Consider the following 22,197-nt stretch of genomic DNA (forward strand, 5'->3'; position numbering starts at 1 on the left):
TCAAATATCTTGGAGCAACAGTAACAAATATAAATGACACTTGGGAGGAAATTAAACGCAGAATAAATTTTGGAAATGCGTGTTATTATTCGGTTGAGAAGCTCTTATCATCCAGTCTGCTGTCCAAAAATCTGAAAGTTAGAATTTATAAAACAGTTATATTACCGGTTGTTCTGTATGGTTGTGAAACTTGGACTCTCACTCTGAGAGAGGAACATAGGTTCGGGGTGTTTGAGAATAAGGTGCTTAGGAAAATATTTGGGGCTAAGCGGGATGAAGTTACAGGAGAATGGAGAAAGTTACACAACACAGAACTGCACGCATTGTATTCTTCACCTGTCATAATTAGGAACATTAAATCCAGACGTTTGAGATGGGCAGGGCATGTAGCATGTATGAGCGAATCTAGAAATGCATATAGAGTGTTAGTTGGGAGGCCGGAGGGAAAAAGACCTTTGAGGAAGCCAAGACGTAGATGGGAAGATAATATTAAAATGTATTTGAGGGAGGTGGGATATGATAATAGAGACTGGATTAATCTTGCACAGGATAGGGACCGCTGGCGGGCTTATGTGAGGGCGGCAATGAACCTTCGGGTTCCTTAAAAGCCATTTGTAAGTAAGTAAGCCAGGTAAGGTGCATTATACAGGGGAAGCTTTACGAAACTCTGTAGAAGCTGTCCGCAGTGGAATTGGCTTAAATGAAGCTGCTAGGAAGTTTGGTGTCCCGAAAGCAACCATAGCGTTAAAAAAAAATATCCCGTTGAAGGAAAAGTGTCGCTTGGTCCTCGCCCAGTGCTGGGTGAAGAAGAAGATACTCTGGTACGATGGATAGTTGATTGTCACCGGAAGGGATTTCCCCGTAGAAAAGACGACGTCTTTGACAGTGTGAAAGAATATGTTGAAGAGAAGGGTCTAAAAACACCTTTTATTAACAATCGCCCTGGAGATGGTTGGTACAGGGCGTTTCTAAAGCGTCATCCAGAAATTGTAAATCGTACACCTGAGTCTGTCACAGGAGCTAGCTCTTGCGTTTCAGAATCCAACATAAGAGGTTGGTTTGAGAGTGTTGGTGACATACTAAAAGAGGAAGGGGTTTTTGATATACTGAAAGACCCTCGTCGTGTGTTCAATGGAGATGAGACAAATTTTTTACTTTGTCCGTCTTCCAAAATCGTTCTTGCACCAAAGGGCGCTCGAAATGTTTATGAAAATGATGTTGGACAAGCTAAATCTGCCATTACATGCGTATTCAATTTTTCTGCCTCGGGTGACATGGTTCCACTAATGTTGATTTACCCTTATCAGAGAATACTTGCCAATATTGTGAGAACTGTACCTAAGAACTGGGGAGTAGGTCGGAGTGAAAATGGATGACTGCAGAGGTATTTTATGACTATTTAGGTAATGTTTTGTGTCCTTATTTAGTTACAAATGAAATACCTTTCCAATAATTTTGTTCGTAGATGGGCATAAGACTCATCTTACTCTTCATGTCAGTCAATTGTGTAGAGAACTGCAAATTATTCTGGTTTCTCTTTATCCCAATGCTACAAGAATATTACAGCCAGCTGATGTCTCTGCGTTCTGACCTCTCAAACGAGGTTGGATAGAAGAAGTTCGTCGTTGGCGTCAAACACATGAACACGAGCCAGTTACAAGACAGCTGGTAGCACCACTGTTGCAGAAAGCTATTAGTAACTCTCTCAGTAAGCAAACCATCCAAAATGGATTCCGTTCTACAGGACTTTTTCCATGGAATCCCGATGCTGTTGACTTTAGCAAGTGTGTCGGCAAAGACTGTGAGAAGACACAGTCATGTGAAACATCTAATCATGCTAACGATTCAGCAGAAAAAAGCATAACATTCGAACGTTTCAGTGCCATTGTCGGTTCAGAAAAACTTGATGTATTTCATGCCATGAAAGCTGCAGGACACTGTATACAAGGCAATGATCCAACTTCTACAGAGCTCCTGTACACTATTTTCTGTGAACTCAGGCCTGAATCTATTGCCGAATCATTCAGATCCTATATCCAATGTTTGCATAGGTACTGAAGAATCTATACCGAGTACTAGCAACACTGAGAGCCAAGACTCATCACTTGCACAAATCTTACAGTGGCCTGGTACCCCAAAGAGAGAGGGAAAACGAAACTGTGAACGTACGCCATTTGTAATAACATCGGAGAAATGGCACACACTTGCTTCTGATAAGGCACAAAAGAGAAAGATGGAAGAAGAGGCAAGAGAAGAAAGGAAGCGAATAAGAGATGAAAGAAAGGGAGCGAGAAGAGTTGTTAATGAGAAAGACCAAAACAAGAGAAACGAAACAGACAAGAAAAAAATGAAAACTGTGAAAATGTGTTGTTCAATCACTAATAAGCTGGTATACAATAACCATGCAGTAGACGGTCAATCGCTAGTACATGTGTGGTCAATAACTGTGCAGTAGACGGTCAATGACTGTAAAAGTGGACTTGTGTTTATTTAATTTACGTTTGCATTAAAATTATATTTTTTTCTTTTATTTATTGATTCTGTTTTGTTTTTGAATCTTCACTTGACCCAATGTCTTTAAAATTACCTCAATAAATTATCACTGTTTTGCAACATCTCATTATTTTATGATTCATTGGCTTAAGTGGTCAATCACTATACAGTCTACCCTATGCCATTAAAAATTATTATGAAGAGTTAAGAATGTCAACATACTCGTATATAAAATAATAATAATAATAATAATAATAATAATAACAGCCATTTAACAATATAACAAACTAGTGCTTATTCTTATCGAGGAAGTAGATGTGACAACGTGACACTTAGAGTGAAACCTACAGAGTAACAATCGGTCGGCAAAATTATGTTTTGAAAGCACAGCGCACGTTATTGTATGATGCTGGCATGTTAAGCATGAGAGCGCGGCGATAATACTAGTCAGCGATGTATGCAATGGAGAGGAAAAGGAACTGGCCACCACACTCCATTATTTCCTGGCTTAGTTGTCTCATGAGTGATCTTATTGGAGACACTTGTGGGATCCAGACCTGTCTTCGGACAGTTGACTAAACAACAAGAATAGGCAGTTACCAAGTGGTTTGTTATGGTCTCTCATCAGTCCATCTCTCAGCCATGTGACCAGTAGATCCTCTTTCATACTGCAGAATTTGTTTAGGGATGCGATATTAATTTATCCATACTTTTAACATGTTTTACCCAGTCTTTGGTTCTTTACATATCGTAAAACCGGATTTTTCAGTATATCTTCAGTCTCCTAATGATACGGATATCATTATGTTATTCTTGCTGTACGCCTCATGCAATTCATCCCTCAAGCAGTTATTCTTGGGCAGTCTGGTATTCTAATCATCCATGTCTCACACATATAAGACAGAACTGATCGGACAAGAGTTTTATAAATTTTGATTCGTGTGTTCACCTATATTACTGTTTATAAATGCAATAGCTACTTTTATTTTAGATGTCAAGATGATAATGAATAACTGAAGTAATTGAAGGTATTCATCCTTTCTAATAATTTGTTGTCTAGGCACATTTTTATAGTTATTGGTTTCCTCCCTTTTAAAGCAAGCACTTTAGTTTTGTGTAATGAAATTTTCATATCAAAGTACATTCCATGTAGCTCAATTGGTAACAGCTGGCTAAGGATTGGAAGATCCGACTTCGGTCCCAGTTAGTGCCGAGATTTTCTCGTCTTTAAATTCCCAGAACGACCCTGAGGTTCACTCAGCCTGCTATCAAATTGAGTAAAAAAAAAAAAAAGTGGTCGCAGCATGCTGCCAACCACACAACCTCATTCTTCTGCTGAGGCAAAGAACGCATGGAGCTCTACCTCATGGCATATATGAGAGTACTACCTACCTTATCTGCATTATATTATAATGGTAACTGTAGGCCACGTTCAGATTTCGCAAGTATTACTGTACCTGGACATTGGCATATGAATATATATAAATTACATAGTGTTCTGCCAAATGTAAGGCCTTTCACTGCAAATCCAGCATTTTGAAATCTTTCCTATTTTCTGCCTTCCTCTTAATCTCCGCATATGATCCATATATTTTAATGTTGTCTATCATCTGATATCTTCTTCTGCCCGAACTCTTCTCCCATTCACCATTCCTTCCAGTGCATCCTTCAGTAGGCAGTTTCTTCTCAGCCAGTGACCCAGCCAATTCCTTTTCCTCTTCCTGATCAGTTTCAGCATCATTCTTTCTTCACCCACTCTTTCCAACACAGCTTCATTTCTTATTCTGTCTGTCCATTTCACACGCTCCATTCTTCTCCATATCCACATTTCAAATGCTTCTATTCGCTTCTCTTCACTTCGTCGTAATGTCCATGTTTCTGCCCCATACAATGCCGCACTCCATACAAAGCACTTCACTAGTCTCTTCCTTAGTTCTTTCTCCAGAGGTCCGCAGAAGTTGCTCCTTTTTCTATTAAAAGCTTCCTTGGCCATTGCTATCCTCCTTTTGACTTCCTGGCAGCAGCTCATGTTACTGCTTATAGTACACCCCAAGTATTTGAAGCTGTCCACTTGCTCTACTGCCTCATTTAGTATTCGCACGTTTACCTTCTTTATTTTTGTTCCTATAACCATGGTCTTCGTCTTGTTTGCATTTATCTTCATCCCATACTGCACACAGCTGTCATTTAGCTCCAGTAGCATATCCCTTAGTATTACCACCTCATCTGCTAAGAACGGAATATCATTAGCAAATCATGTATACTTTATTCTTCTTCCTCCTACTATCACCCCTCCTATGTCGTGAAAACAGTTCTTCACTAAAATCTCCAAGGAGATGTTGGACAGGGTAGGTGATGAAGGCATCCTTGTCGTATTTCACGTCCTTCAGACATTGGCATATGAAATAGTAGTATCTAAATTCCAGTCTATTTGTAATTGGTTGATCTCTGCTGCATTTTATTATGGTGTTCGTGTAGATTATAAACAGAAGGGTGGACATTCTGCATCCCTGTCATAGTCCTCGGTTAACAGGTTTTCAATCTGACAGACAATTATTCTCTTTCTGTATAATTTAGATATATTCTTAATTATCTGTACAATATTCCATCATTATGTACAATTGAAAGTAGGTTTTCTCTGTTAACTTTATTGAATGCCTTTATATAGAGTGTCAGGGGTACCATATATGTGCAAATATTATATTGATACTTGTTTAAGAAAAATTCCTATAAAACAACGCTCTATTTACTGTTTCCCTTGCTGTAATGTGAGTGGCGCCAACTTATATGGGCGCATAGGGCCCCAGTCTACCCAATAATTTGTCGTGTTATTATTAACTATTATTATCATTATTATTTATGGGCTTTATTTATTTTAACTTATAACTCCAGTGTTTGAGCCCACCCAATGTTTTCCAAAAGTTGGCGCCACTGAATGTGTTTTTATGTATTCACGATATGATGTTTTATGAATGATAGTATTGTCGCCGCATACTTAACATGTCAGCATCATACAATAACGTGCGGTGTGCTTTTAAAACATAATTTTGCCGACCGATTGCTGCTCTGTAGGTTTCACTCTAAGCGTCACGTTGTCACGTCTACTTCCTGGATAAGAATAAGCACTAGTTTGTTATATTGTTAAATGGCTATTATTATTATTATTATTATTATTATTATTATTATTATTATTATTTCATATACGAGTACGTTTACATTCTTAACTCTTAATAATAACTCTTAATAATAACTCTTAATAATAATTTTTAATTACATACCTTAATGTTCGTCCTGAGCACAAGACATTGCAACCTCGGTTTTAGTCCACGTGGATTAGACAAGTAGGTGTCATTTAATAATGGAAGCAGCTTATTGGTTGCAATATTGAAATTGAGGCGAGTGATTGGAGCGGCGACACAAGAAATTGAAAACAATAATGCAATTAAATTTCAAAGACCTGCCGAATATTAACCATGAGAGCGCGGCGATAATACTATGAAACGCCTGTCAGTTTAGACTACATGCAATCATATGTTCTCCAGCATGAACTCTTCCTCAGTCAGTTGAAGGCCATTAAACTTGCAGGAAGCGCACTTGACGTAATGGAAGAATTTTCTGATGCTGAATCAGTCGATATTCATTTAATGTCCGGAACAGCAAGAGAATCTGCCATCGTGGCAAGGGAGCTCTATTGGTAACAATTTACAAAGCACCTGAAAGTATTAACTAACCCAAAAACATGGTATTTTTCATGTCTAAAAATAATTTTGAATACAGAAAACTTTTTTTACATAATGTTGTTCAATATACTATACCCAATTACCTCTAAAAATATTTGCACATATACCAAAACCCTGTATAATGTATGAATGCAATATGTGTAGTCGTATTAAATTCCTTCTGTACAATTTTGAATTGAAAGGACTGTTCTGCATGTCAGCAGTGGCTCGCTGTTGAAGTGAGCCAGAGAGTTCATGAACACAGAATTACGTTTGTCAGCGAGGGCAGTTCTGGGCGAAATTGATGAAATAAATGTTTTGAATTTGTCCCGTTTACTGAATAACTGAATGGTTCACACACTGAGAACAGACCCAAATTCACCGTTAGAGCCGAGGTAGATGGCTGCAGAGACACGTCTCTACAGCCTCAGAGCTTCCGTGCAACTCCACTCTCTTGTGCTCTCTTTGCCGTTTCTTGTGGTCTTGGGTTCTTTGATTTGTCTGGGGATACCCTTTTCTCCACTTTTGCATTCCCTCAACATTTCAAGTTCGAGGAATTCTGAAAGTTCACAAAGTTTCACGCACAACTACTTTTTGAAAGTTGAGAGTTCAATTTACTCCAGATCATTGTAGGTAGTAAGTAGATAGGTAGGTATCTAATGCTTTTGATTTAACAACAGAGAATTGCACGCATTGTATTCTTCACCTGACATAATTAGGAACATTAAGTCCAGACGTTTGAGATGGGCAGGGCATGTAGCACGTATGGGTGAATCCAGAAATGCATATAGAGTGTTAGTTGGGAGGCCGGAGGGAAAAAGACCTTTGGGGAGGCCGAGACGTAGATAGGAAGATAATATTAACATGTATTTGAGGGAGGTGGGATATGATGATAGAGACTGGATTAATCTTGCTCAGAATAGGGACCGATGGCGGGCTTATGTGAGGGCGGCAATGAACCTCCGGGTTCCTTAAAAGCCAGTAAGTAAGTTATTTTCTCTCTTGCTTCCCAGGATTTAGATGTAAGACTTTTTTTTTTTTTTTGTTGAAGTGCTTCCAGTGTGTTAAATGATTCATATCCATTTCTTCTTGTTAAGAGCACAATACACAATTGAAGGGCTTAGTGGAAGAAGGGGGTATCCCTCAAAAGTATATTTTTGAGATATTTAGCATTTTGTTAGATTCTCTGTAACTTAAGGAAAATAATAAGTATCACAAAGTCTTTTGGGTAATGTGTTAGGTAGGTATTGAACTAACTTTCTGCAAATGTAGAGCATAATATCTTGATTATTATTATTGTTATTGTAAGAAAATTTCACTTATGATATACTATATTTTACAACAAAGAAAGAAACAAACTTTGAAAGGTATTAATCAAAAGACACTTAAATAAGATTCATTTGTTTGTCTGTTGAGTCAACTGTCCGAAGACAGGTCTGAACCTTATAAGTGATGCCAACAAGGCACCACTTATGAGGCAACTAGACCAGGAGGTAATGGGTTATAATCATTGTTTTCTACTTCACATCCATTATCTAATTTCAAATTTAAATAAAAGTTGTGATGAATTGGACGTATGAACTTTAATATGGACAGTATGTCAGGACGCTAAGCAGCTTTGATGAGCATTCCATCGGGGTGCTTTGGTTTCATAACTGTGCCTGCTATACAGGGTGTTAAATATATCCATTATGTTAGGAGGTGCTAGTATGCATCAAAACAAGAAAATAATGTCTAATAAACATCGGTTCTACAACACATACTTTCTGAACACTTCTTCATAGGAGGTGCCTAATCTAATGTTCACTCATCACAATGCATTTCTCTGCCCTTTGGCGTAAGGAATCACGCTCTCTTTGAAATTGACCTGATTCCTTTATGTGTCCCCATAACAAAAGTCTAGGAGATTTAGGTTTGGGGAACGAGCAGGCCAAGGTGTGGGGCTTCCCCGACCATTGCAGTGGTGTGCGTCATCGTGTATGAACCACACCTGTGTCCCCGTAACCAAAAGTCTAGGGGATTTAGGTTTGGGGAACGAGCAGGCCAAGGTCTGGGGCTTCCCCGACCATTGCAGTGGTCTTGAAATGTCAACGTCAGGTGTTCACGCACATTGTGGTGAAAATGTGCTGGTGCGCCATGTGTATGAACCACATCTGTAGTCCTGCTGACATGACACATTCTCCAGCAAGGCAGGCAATGTGTTAATAAGAAAGTCCTAAAAGTCTCTGTGGTAGCACATATGGCCCTATTAATCTTTCACCAAGAATGCCTGCTCATACGTTGATTGAGAATGGGTGCTGATGCCTCGTTTCTTCAACTGCATGGGAATTTTCATCAGCCCACACATGCTAATTATGAAAATTCACAACACCATCTCTGCTGAACCCCGCTCATATCCGCAACCAGACTTTTGTTTTTAGTATTCCTTGCGACGTATCATTATTCCATGCCAAAGGTGTCAACTACGGTATGATTTTCTGGTAGTCTGCTGTATTGTAGGGCAGAGAAATGCATTGCCATGAATGGACGTCACATTGAGCACCTCTTATGAACAAGTGTGTGTTGCAGGACCCATGTTTATTAGACATTATTTTCTTATTTTGATGCATACTATCACCTCCTAAAATAGTGGATACTTTTAACACCCTGTATTTGGTGGCTTTTCTTTGCCTGTATGTTAGTGAACACTTTAGCAGACATTACTTTGTCTGTGCGTGTAATATATTCTTGTCCACTGTTTCGTGCCTTCTGTCTGCTGTTGTCTTTCCATTTTATGGATTTCTTTTCCTCTTTTTGCTATTATTTGTCTTATTTTCACCATTTCGTCACTTACAACATCCGCCATGTTGCTTGGAAACTTATTGTATCAAAGCAGTATTCTCCCATTGGTCAGTTAGGTAAACAGCTGGCCAATCAGAACCAAGGTTTCAAGGAACAGTGGGATACCTCCTTATTCCATTCAGAATTTTGATACAACTTACAAAGCCCTTTCATATGTTCATATTTACTTTAAAATGGGACTATCCCTTACTTAAATAGCACGTTAAACTAACAGTAGATGGACTCAGCTTTCATAATATGGACTTAGTTAATTTTTTACCAAAATGTGGGATACCCCCTTATTCCACTAACCCCTTCAATTGTTTTCATTGTTTTCGCCTTTATTTCTTTGTACTCTGTCAATCAACATCTCACACATCCAGTCTGGTTCAGATGTCACAGAGATGAAAGAGCATAAAACTGCCACCGGAGTGCAATTTTCGAGGCATGTTTTGCCCCATTCCTCTTGCTGGTCTTAAAAGAGTCCAACTGGTTTATGATTTCGAGACTCCTTTGTTTACACGGTGTATACTTTTCGTTTAGCTATTTTTACTAAATTTGTTCAAATGTTATAAGTGATTTTAATGTAACATTTTCTTCTGACATTGTTACCACGTGGTTGGCTACCTGCTGTGCTGAACACATCCAGCCCATCCTTCCAAACTCTAAACTGGTTACGGCTTAACGAACGTAGAAATTTTCATTCTCTTGTTATCTTTTCCAAGTCCTTCACACCTCTACAGCTACCTACCTTGCCTCCCGTTTCAGCTACCTGTCATATCACAATCTCTTCACACGCACGCAAAATAGCCGCATACTAGCCATACCAACACATAAGACTTCATCGTATTCATCATCATACACAATCTCACTCTCGCGCTTGTGGAATACCGTACCCAGTGATATCAGAGACTGTCAGAATTTAGTAGCGTTCAAAAGCAAGCTTATTAAGCATTTTCTTACTGCGTAGAGTAGGTTTAATTTTTACTTCGTCAATAAAAGAAATGTTTCTCTCTTCTTAACTTTTACAATAAATTGTCTAGCTTTTATTAATCAGTTAATCTTTTAGTACTTTGATTTTTATTGTACCTGTAAATTTAATATTAATTGTAATCATAATTGTAATTGTATTCTTAATATTGTAGTTGTAATCCCCTGGTAGAGAGGAAGAGAAGGCCTGATGGCCTTATCTCTACCAGGTTAAATAAATAAATAAATAAGAAATAAAACACAAAAATGTACGGTAGTTCTACTTCAAAATCATTTTATTCTTCTACCAGAATGTTTGGATAATACTCATATAATTCAATTTTTAATACATTAGTAAATATTTTATATCCACAATTCAAAAGGCTTATTCCTTGTAATTTTCACAGTCTTTCAAAGTACTCTTTTTTGAATTGGTATTACAATAATTGCATTTTGCAAGCTGTGAGGAGGCTTGTCCTGGTGCCATATTTTATTGAGCAAAGACAGCGATTGATTGATTGTTTATTCAATACATTACTAAATACATGATGTACACGTCATTAAATTACGAAGCCGTTCAAAAAGTAAGTTTCCTTTGGTCCCTTTTACAGAAACAGAAATACAGTTTCATGGAAAGATTTATTGGAACATATGCAGCAATTGTTGAGCTATTCTTCAACATATTCAACAGAATTGAAACATTTATCATGCCATAGGATCAACAGAGAGAGGTGCAGACGGCACTCACACACTGCTTCTGATCCCAGGTGGCAGACTGCTATGGCACAGGGATACATACAAAAGTTGATCCCACAGTTTGACAAATGTCTTAATACTGGTGGGGAATATGCTGAAAAATAACTCAATTGCTGTATCTGTTCCAATAAATGTTTCCATGAAAATTGTGTTTTCTTTCTGTAAACGCCTACAGATCCAATTTTCTTTTGGTTAAGTAACGTTCAAATCCATCATATTTATTAACTCTCTGCCAAGTGACACCAAAGTAGGAGTGAAGTATTTTCTGTGGAGTGGAATGACTCTATGGCATTCTGTTATTAAGCAAATTTGTCTCCCAAGAGCTGGAGCCTCAGCCTCTGAAGAAGTGGGTCAAATGTCTTAAAGCCTGTTACAATCCTGAGCAATATTCAGAATTACGAACACTGTCTCAGTTTTTGTGTACCTGGGCATAATGCCTGTGTAGAAAGGATTTTTTCCTTGAAATGAATAGCCAATGAGCTGATGAAAGGAAAAGACTCGAAGTACCCTGTGTGTTATAATATACGGTACCGGAATCTAATTTTAAAGACATGACGAGTGTTGCATTTTATAATTGCCTCATGAATAAAGATGCTCTATTAAAAAAATTCCCAAGCTGATAAGTATGACTGGCACGCAACGCATTAATGTAAATGAAAACACTGTGTTATTTGTTGTGCTATGCTCAGTGGCGGCTGATTGGCTGAGGCAAGTGAGACCAGCCTTGGCGTCCTTAAACTCAAACTTTTGTGTTTTTTAGTCGTATATAACATAATGATATTAGTTATTTGAATGAAGCATAAGCCTTGTAGAAGTATTAGAGAACTTTGTGTTGTATATAGATCTGTCTTGCAGTAAAACTTGTTCCTGAGGCCAGTCCGGCCAGGTCTGGCTTCTGCATTTCACGTTTCCATGGGTTTTGAGGTTACACTGAGACACATTTCTTATGGCCTCGTGGCCTAGCAGGTGTCAGCCTTCACTTCTCCCATTCAGAACCCGGTCTTTTGTCATTGCCAGTTCCTAGGGTGCGATGGTGTGAAAAAACAGTGGTGAATTTTCGTTTGGTCCACTGTGGTTATGAGTTCTGGGAAAATAGAAATCAAAAGAGATGCGAGAAAAAATAATGATAATTGTAATAAATTCTTTATTAGAGTATCAATTTCGACAGGAAATAATATTGAAAGGAGGGAAGTTTTAAATTAAGACAAAGCTGCGCTATCACTGCTAAGTTTTCAGGAAGATAATCTTAAAACGCGAGCTTTCAATCAAAAGCACTTAATATATATAGTCCTTTTGCTTTCAATGCATCCTGGTGTGAAAACATAAATTGGTCTTTGGTCGTGCTTGTTGCTGTCAAAAGAGAGAGAGAGAGAGAGAGAGAGAGAACAATCTAGCCTACTGACAGCTTTGTGATCGGAAAAATATTTCACGCATGCTTCTTCAGCTGAGCATAATATGCACTGCTTTATAAAAATTAAACAGTTACTGTAACAAACTCTCTGGATATCAACTTATTTGTTCAGTGACATATTATTAATTTAATTTCTTCCTGTAACCACTACAGGTTGCTATCGACAAAGAGTACCATGATACAATAGAGTAAAAGCCTTGAGGCTTAGTGATACATTGTTGTTAGAGTGAAAAATAAACAATTTGAATTATATTGAAACACATGATGTTAAACGAAGTAACGTCAAGGAGATGCGAATTAGTCATGGTCCATATGTATGATGCCTGAAAATAGCTATTGAGCCTTTGAGTGCTGCAATTGTTAGATATCTTAAAATATTTTTATGCAGGCCAAAAGATTTACAGAAGTCGACTAGGAACCGGGATATGGTCCCACGGGCTCCTATCATTAGTCCCGTAATGACGATGGATTCCAGATGGCATTTGTCCTTATGAAACTGATGGAAGGTTCATATATATTCCTTTTTTCCTCGTGTACTTCTTCTGGCTGGTGTTCGTGCGATTCGAATCTCACAGTAGGGTCTATGATGTAACCTTCAAGAGAGGGAGGTTTAATAATAATTTATTTATTTATTTACTATTATTTATTGTACTGTACAATAGTCAGAGGCCAATAACAGTTCAGCACAAAGCATAATTACAATATGACAAAATTATAATAAAATTGCATAAAAATATTTATTACACATAAATACAATTGATGACAATGAATGGACAGAATAAATGGATGACTTTAAAATACATAATAAGAATAATTCAGTAAAATAAATATTAAAAAGCCAGAAACTCAACACACTAGAACAATATGAAATATACAGACACACGAAAACACACCCCAACGATATTCTCAACACACAACTCAGTTTCAAAACACATACACTCTTTGACTCTACACTACGAACGCACCCACACAGGAAACAACAAGAGACGCCAAGACCAACAACGACCAGTTCTGAAGATGACCCATAAGTAGGTCGAAACATGTTAACAAGGTACGTTAAAATTTAACACAAGAAAGTCTTATCATACATATTCCGAAGTGATACAGTGTTAAAAGTTGTGAAATCAAGATGTAAAATATTAAAACATTAATAATACATGAGTAATATAAATGAAGAGTCCACTGCAAGAATGATGGATGTCACTTTCTTGTCGAAAATGAACCAAGACCGTCAATGCATAGCTTAAGACATATAGAATGTACATAGCCTAGAGAGTTATATGGCATTAACACTGATAGTCATTGTCCAGTAATGATCGGAAAATCACAGTTAAGCTTCGAGCGCTAAGCATTTCAAACTTTCAATTGCTTCTCCTGCAAAATGTATTGCAAATGACATCCATCATTCTTGCAGTGGACTCTTCAAATGAATATTGAAAAATTTTATAAAATGAATTCCAAACAAAACATAAATTATAAATAATTTAATAATAACAATAACAATCATAATAATAGTAATAATGTCAATCATAATTAAATAAACTCCCTCTGTTCCAAAATATGGTATAGTAACAAAGAAAACAAGTTTGATCATTGTGTATGCATGCACGAAATGTTTCGCGGTGTGGTATTCTGTTCAGTAGTGAAGGGACTTTCAGACAGTGCAGCTGTGAATGTTTCTAATCTTCTGTAGTGCATCAAACTATAATATTTAAATCGTTCATTATGAACAGAAATCAAATAGGTGTTCCTGTTGCAGGTAAAAAATTAAAGCACCTTGCGAAAATGTTCTTTAAACATATTACTTGTCCAAGAGCTTATAGCCTCTGAAATAATGCATTTCCGACCACTGGTTCCTTACGTCAAAATGCTCAGTTTAGAGTCTTCTATCATCTGTATAATTTTGACCCCAAAGGTTGGAGACACTGTATAACCATGAAAATTGTTACCGGTACCTATTGTAATTTATGACACTAGAAGACAGCAAAATAACAGCAGCTGTGAAATCTAGTCTTACTTTGTGCTTCCAGGAAGGTCCCCGTTGGACAGACAGCTAGCACATGGACTGGTTCAACAGGATCAAGCACTTCGACCCAACGTGGTGCATGTCTTTCAGAACTAAGTAAGTTCCTTCAGATACACCTTATTATAGCTTGCTATCGACTTTTAGGTATTCAGAATGCAATAGCTACCATAGTAATGTCACGAAAAGTTACTGAAAGTTGGCAGGGAGAAGGGTGAGAATAATGACTCATGTGTGTTGAATCACGATAAAAACATTATTCGTGATACAAGCATACATATAATTATTGAAGCATAAAAGTAAAGTTTCACACTTACTTACTGGCTTTTAAGGAACCCGGAAGTTCATTGCCGCCCTCACATAAGCCCGCCATCGGTCCCTATCCTGAGCAAGATTAATCCAGTCCCTACCATCATATCCCTCCTCCCTCAAATCCATTTTAATATTATCTTCCCATCTACGTCTCGGTCTCCCCAAAGATCTTTTTCCCTCTGGCCTCCCAGCTAACACTCTATATGCATTTCTGGATTCGCCCATACGTGCTACATGCCCTGCCCATCTCAAACGTCTGGATTTAATGTTCCTAATTATGTCAGGTGAAGAATACAATGCGTGCAGTTCTGTGTTGTGTAACTTTCTCCATTCTCTCATAACCTCATCCCTCTTAACCCCAAATATTTTTCTAAGCACCTTATTCTCAAACACCTTTAGCCTCTGTTCCTCTCTCATAGTGAGAGTTCAAGTTTCATAACCATAGCTTTCCTACTACAAGGTACTATATTAATTCACCACATTCTTGCAAGGCTTCCAGGGCGTACAGTCCAGTTTAGCATGCCACATTTTTATTTTATCTTGTAATTCCTCATATTTCATCATGTCATCAGAGTATTCGCTGCTTTGCTTAGTAATAGGATTTGGAAGGCAGCAATATGTTCTTGTGCTTTACAAATCTTCCTTAAAACTGTATCAGGAAGTGATCTAGAAAGGTGGAAAGGCAATAATTGTCATACTTGATGTTAATGTGAAAGGTTCGAAGGCCTACAGTTCTCCATACTCTTACAGGTGTTTCACGATTTTCACAGAAATTCTGAACATCCTTAGAAATAATTATTGAGAACTCTTCTGCAATGTCTCAAACCCTTAATTACTTTTCTTGTATCTTAAGCATAACAGACTGCTATAAAGAGATCAATGTTTTTCAGATAGCAGATATTTTGAAAGTGGTAAACTGTATGACAACAGCTTTTTAAGGGTAGTCGTCAAACTCTATCTCACTAATGTTAAACAGCTATATTAATGACCCGTTACCTCTAGGTATAGAAATGCGATATTTGTACAGGATTATTATCAAGTTTTGACAGATCAACAGTGCATTACAAATAGATTAATGTGTCAAATTTTTACACGTAATGCGTCAATTTGGAAATTTATGAAGTCTATTAGTAAAGACCAAAACAAAAACGAAATTTCTATGAAATGTTAGACATCCCATTAAAAGCAGGGTCTAAGCTACAGTCGCATTTTGCAACTGGACTTATAAAATGCAACAAACTTTGAATGTAAATGTGCAAAAATGCGGCAACCACATTGGACTTCAGAAACGAAGATGGTATTGGAGAAAATGACATCAGAAATGTGTTTGAACTAATCTGAATTTAAATGAAATGCTAATGGCATGGGCAACGTTCAAAAATATATTGAGCAATAGATGTTCAGGAATTTATTTCAAAGAGTTGGTGCAATTCATGTAAGTTAAGTGAACAGTTTCTTCTAATTGATTTATATAATTCCATCGCATACTGTAAATTGTGAGCGAGGATTTAGTTGCATGAATCTTGTAAAAACTGGAATTAGAAACCGCCTTCCAGTAAAAGAGTTAGCACTCTGCTAACAATAAATCTTGAAAGGTCTACTAGTAAAGAATTTCAATGTTTAGAGTGCCCATAAAGTAACGTATTTTAATGTGATGTAAATTCAGCAGTAATTGATTCTAAACATACCTACGTCTAATGATTTACTTACATACTTTACTTGGACAATGCCCTAAAGGCGAGCTGCTGATCAATGCTAGACATCATCGTGTACGACATGCTTTGGCGACATTGTTAAAAACTTTAAATTGGGAGATTCACGAGGAAGTACATTGTGTATCATCAGATCGTTCTTTCAGACGGGCAGACATTATTGCTATCAACGGATGCTTAAAACGGGCTCTTGTTCTTGACCCTACTACCCGTTTCGAAAGAAACCTAAATCAGGCCACCGAAGTTGATATTGAGAAGAAGTCCATATATGAACCTTGTCTGCCTTATCTTTCTCAAAAGTACAACGTCCCTCTTAAACAATGGTCCGTCATTGGTTTGCTGTTTGGCAGTAGAGGTTCAATCACAAAATTCACATGGAATTATCTTAAGGAACTTCACATTCCTTTTGATTATGTAATGTCTGTCCTTATAAATATTATCAAGGATTCTCTTCAAATATTACATCATCATCTCTATTTCAATTAATCAACTTATATTTGCCTTCAACAATTAACTTTCTTTTTTGTTTAATGTATCACATCACATTATTGTACATGTTTATTGTATTCAGGACCCTTGTGGTCACTCAAATTCTTTGAGCTGATGTCTATAATTCAGAAAATATATATGTTGTCCTAATGTATTCAATTTGGCCTTTAAATTGGTGTTTAGATTCAATTACATGAATGGAGTTGTGGATCATGGTAACACCTCCAACCCTTCTATCTTCACGAAACAGATTAACAATTTTGTAGTCAGCAAATTTGTAAAATTTTAAAATATCAGCAATCTGAAAAGATTCTTGTATGCATATTATAGAAGGCTTTTTGTCCTGAACTTCTTGCTTTATAAATCCATTTTGTTTCTTAAAGACCTAGAGTTCCATTGTAAAATTTTTAGAGTGTCTATATCTTTTTCGTTAATGTTGCCTTTTCGTTTTAATTCTCGGCCTTTAAACGTACTACCCAATGAGACATGGAATTTATTCTTTTTAGCCTCATTTTTTATATTACAGAGAACGAATTATGCTTCTGCATTGGACTGACACCATACTTCAATCCTTTTGGTATTACATTTGCCTCTTTGTCTCATATGGTTCTTTTCAATATTAAACTTGGCTCTGATTGACTGCTCGGTGTGACTTTTGTTGTTCCAAATAAGTACTTTAGTACGATTCTGGGCATCTCTCAGTGCAGTCCCTACCCGGAGATCCAATTGAGGGACCACGATTAAATCTCTTGAAGATCATACCTAATAGGAAATGGGGATCAGATATCACGACAATGCGTCTGTTTTATAATGCTTATATACGATCAAAATTGACCTATGGATGTAAAATATAGGGAGGTGCATCAGCAACTCATCTACAAAAAATTTCTGTTCTTCAAAACTCAGCCTTAAGATTATGCCTAGGAGTACCAAAAACCACGTCAACTGTTGCCCTAGAAGTTGAATGTAATATTCAACCAATCAGACACTATATATTACAAAAGGCTCTAAAATACATTTAAAATTGCAAGCCTCATCCAGATCTCAGATGCTCTTCAAACTGTCAGATGATATCCTGTGAGATTTCCATAAAATAAAAAAAAGAAGAAATACCAACCTATATCACAGACACACTCATTGCTAGAACTCCAGTTGTGAACGAAATTCCTCCATGGAAATGGGTGATTCCAGAACATAGCATACAAATTCCAGGAAATCATTCCAAAAATGATTCTCCATACATTCTTAAGTTAGATGCCATGGAACTACTCTGCAGCACATGTAAGGATCACCTTCAAATTTATACAGATGGATCTCTAAATCCTAATAATGGGACATCAGGAGCAGGGTATTATATTCCAAAATATCAAGATAGTTATTTCATACCATGTTCATCCTCCTCCAGTCTTGACACTGAATTGCTAGCTATTGATGCTGCTCTTCAGTGTGTTACTCAAATTTCTGAAAAATCTATTTGCATACTTACCGACACCAAGAGGGCTATATTTAATATAATCAAATATGTACCAGACCTATACATGCACATAGAATTATTCCAATTCAGAAACAACTAAGTAAACTAAAAGAACTCCAAAAGAAAACAACATTTCAATGGATACCTAGTCATTGTGGTATACCTGGAAACAAGAAAGTCGATAATATTGCAAAACAGGCAACATATTTGCAACCAAGACCTCTTCAAGTGATATCTCTAGCCAGTGCTTTTATTCAGTAAAGTCTCATTTTACAAACCTGTGGATCAACAATTGGCTCTCTTCTGACAAAGGAAAAATTTTACAGTCTGTACAAAAAAAAAACCAAATGACGTGGAAATGTACAAAAACTTGCCCAGACATGTTCAGACATTTTTAACAAGAGCCAGAACAGGTCACATTGTCACACAATTGTACCTACACCGATTTCACATTTCTGATAATCCTACTTTCTGTGGTGTAATAATCATGATGAAGATCTGGAACACATTCTTCTATACTGTCCATCCATAAACCACAAAAGAAGTAAATTAAAATCATCAGTACCAGTTGCAGAAGACACAGCCCTGCAGTATATATTGACTACACCCCACCTCTGGCTACTAGCAACAGGCATCTATAATGAACATGGATCAAAATACCCCTCATTTCTCGTGAAAAACAACAACTGAATAGACTATAGTGGACTTCATGTTGTCAGCAAACAGCTGGATACAGTAAGAAGATTGATTGATGGACCTCATTTCGTGGACATATAACAGTGGATGTGTAATTTATCGACATTACCAAGTGGACAACATGTCTGTGTTTCAATTGCAGTACTGGTACTCTTATGGTTATGAACCAAAGACTAACAAAGCAAACTGTCTCTGTATACAGAGAGCTGAAATGAAAATTTTTAAGGGGCTACGTCCACCTTTGAACACTATAAATAAGAACAAACTGAAATATTTTTTCTCAGAAACCAGAAATATATTAAACTCAGAACAAATTAGTGTAATAAATATTCACTAGTTCTACTCCTGAAACTAATATTCATATATGGAATTTATTCCAGGCTTTGGTGTAATTCACATCTAGATGGCAATGATTTCAGCAGAGACTGGGGCCTACAGCTGAGTACAGCATTGAAACCTGCAATCAACACGCTTCAACCAACCAGAACACGGCAGGTGGTCGGGACTGGCTCCTGATTGGCCTACAGCGAGAAGCCCTACTGACTGTTTACATAACGACTAGACATGGTTCCACGGCACTTCAATCCCTAGCTAGTCATCAAAGGTTCCCTGGCTGAGAACCTGAGAATTCATATCCAAATAACAGGGAAAGCCTGAAGTCCTACAATATTCGAGGTTTAATTTGTACTGCAGAAAAAAATTGTTTTTTCTTGCTTTTAACTTCTACAATAAATTGTCTAGATTTTATTAATCACTTAAGTACTTTTTTATTGTAATTGTAAATTTAATATTAATTGTAATTGTATTGTTCATATTGTAGTTGTAATTCCCTGTCTACCAGGTTCAATAAATGAATAGTAAATACTACTACAAAAATTTTTTCTCTTGGAGTTTCCTTAATCTTTTCACACCTAGGTGTTAATTTTTTCAGGGGCGGGGGGGGGGGACAATTTTTCTCACCTATGTCTTAAAATTTTTTCACACCTAGGTGTTAATTTTTTTCACAGAATCTTAATTTTTTCACACCTAGGTGTCAATTTTTTCTGATCGTTTTTTCACACCTAGGTGTTAATTTTTTATTTGAAAACGTTTTTTCACACCTAGGTGTGAAATTTTTCCACCGAATCTTAAAATTTTTTCACACTTAGGTGTTAATTTTTTTCACAGAATCTTATAATTTTTTTCACACCTAGGTGTGAAAATTTTTCCACGGAATCTTAAAATTTTTTTCACACCTAGGTGTGAAAATTTTTTCAGACTTAGGTGTTAATTTTTTCACAGAATCTTAAAATTTTTTCACACTTAGGTGTGAAAATTTTTCACCACATCTTAAATTTTTTCACACCTAGGTGTTAATTTTTTTCACCAAATCTTAAAATTTTTTCACACCTAGGTGTGAAAATTTTTTCACACCAGTCTTAATTTTTATCACACCTAAGTGTTGAAACTTTTTCACAACTTTTCTTTATTCTGTATATTTATTGTCGTAGTCTTTTTGAGATCCAGTTGTTTCCAATTTGTTTACCAGTTCCAGTATTGTTTCTTTGGGGGGATTACGAACACCAAATTCTCTCTGGTATGCCCTTTGAGTGGCTGTAATTGAATTCGTAATCCAGTATTGCTTCACAAGGAAGAGTCGTTGATTTAATGTGTACTGCATTTTCAGTGACTAAAACAAAATGTCGAAAACAGCTGCCAACAATAATGAATAAAGAATAATGAAGGAATCAAAACTCCTGCTTAATTTGAAGTTAAAAACTGGTCACGAAGTGAATTTCCAGCCGAATAAATAAAGAATTTTCAATATTTGCTATAGAGATTAGTAATCTCCCAAAGATACTCTACATTTGAGGTATAACAAGTTGTGGCTAGAATCACTCGTTTTGAAATAAAGAAAGAAAGAAATGTGTTAGTTCTATATAAATCACTCTGTACAAGAGGAACAGAATCCTAATGTAATCATATAACAAATAGGGACTATAGGAATAGTAAAGGAAATTATTATGAATAGGAAATACAATAAGGCAAGATTAGAATGTAAGAAGGGTTAGATAATAAACGTAGAAATATAGTAAGTAACAATAATTGTAGTGAATGGAGATGAGGACATAGTGTATGAACGAATATAGTGAAGAATATGCGTCGGTCTTGAAAGTCTGGAAGTGTAAAAGTTGTAAACAGTGTAAGAACGGGATTGCTGTCCCTAATACAGAAATGTGAAGGATCAGCAGGACCAGAGAAATTAGTGTGAGAATGAACCATATCATAACCTAATAATTCTGAACGACAATCAGTACAACTTACCTGTTATGCATCAAACATTCCTAAGGGCCGAATACATAGTCAACACTTACCGTAAGGAAACCCTCAAGCAGTTGCTTATAATAATTTCCAATTCATAAACCCCACTGAAGTGAATGCTTATTCAAATAAGGTAGCTTGTTCCTCATATGCATTGCAATCAGCTGACTCGGTATACAATGGATGATGATTATGATTTTGATGAATTTATTGAGTTCTATAACGAAAATTAAAATGTGTTTCGGCAAAACAAAAGATATATCAGAGATATGGATGTATTACATAATGACCAACAATTTAGGAGGAGATACCGTATCGACAAGAACACTGTTGTGAATATTCCGGTATCTCTAATTGAAATTCACAATACAACGATGAAGCTTATCGATTTCACCACTGTTGAAAATACTGGTTGCTTTGAGATTCTATACTACAGCTGCATTTCAGGTAGTTTTAAGTGTTTTTTTTTTTTTCGAAAAGTATTCGTCGCAACAGTGTTATGTGCATTTGTGTTTGTATTCATCCCATGGAATAAGCTGTTAAAATTTGAGAAATTATACCATTTCTACTTTACCATAAAAATAAGTGAAAAATAAATTACAATGATTCACTTACGAGAATATTTCCTGAGTTTGCATTAAACTCAACTGCAATTTTATACCACGTCAATTTCTTCTTTGGAGAGAGCAATTATACCTATCAGAATTTTACTTTCGACGATATCTCTATATTTCATAACTAGTTCTCTTAGCTCACTTCTTTATTCTTCTGTAAAATACTTTCTCGACATTTTGTATAGCTCTATAATATTTACTTCTGTGTTTGTCACGGCCGTGTGTAATTGTGTACGATAATAATGCCGATTTAACAATTTTGAAGGCGCTGGAAAACAACTGAATGTGCGAAAGCGCTCACGTCTAACCATGATGCCATATTTCTTTCGATGTCGAAGGAATGCTCAGTGCAAATGAAAGAGTAGCGTACGATCTGAAATAAGTGCTAAGGAAACGCTCATTACTTAA

The 22,197-nt window shown here is 36.6% G+C and overlaps 1 long non-coding RNA gene across 1 annotated transcript in view; it reads left to right on the forward strand.

Moving 5' to 3' along the window:
• The window catches only part of LOC138711678 (uncharacterized), a 37,923-nt gene extending 18,413 nt beyond the window's left edge, over window positions 1-19,510 (forward strand). The window contains exons 4-5 of the long non-coding RNA XR_011335422.1: window positions 14,199-14,290; window positions 19,255-19,510. This is a non-coding gene — a long non-coding RNA (uncharacterized lncRNA). The remainder of the gene's footprint in view (window positions 1-14,198; window positions 14,291-19,254) is intronic.
• The last annotated feature ends 2,687 nt before the right edge of the window (window positions 19,511-22,197 follow it).

This window comes from Periplaneta americana, chromosome 2 (genome assembly GCF_040183065.1).
Source record: "Periplaneta americana isolate PAMFEO1 chromosome 2, P.americana_PAMFEO1_priV1, whole genome shotgun sequence".
Classification (NCBI taxonomy): domain Eukaryota; kingdom Metazoa; phylum Arthropoda; class Insecta; order Blattodea; family Blattidae; genus Periplaneta; species Periplaneta americana.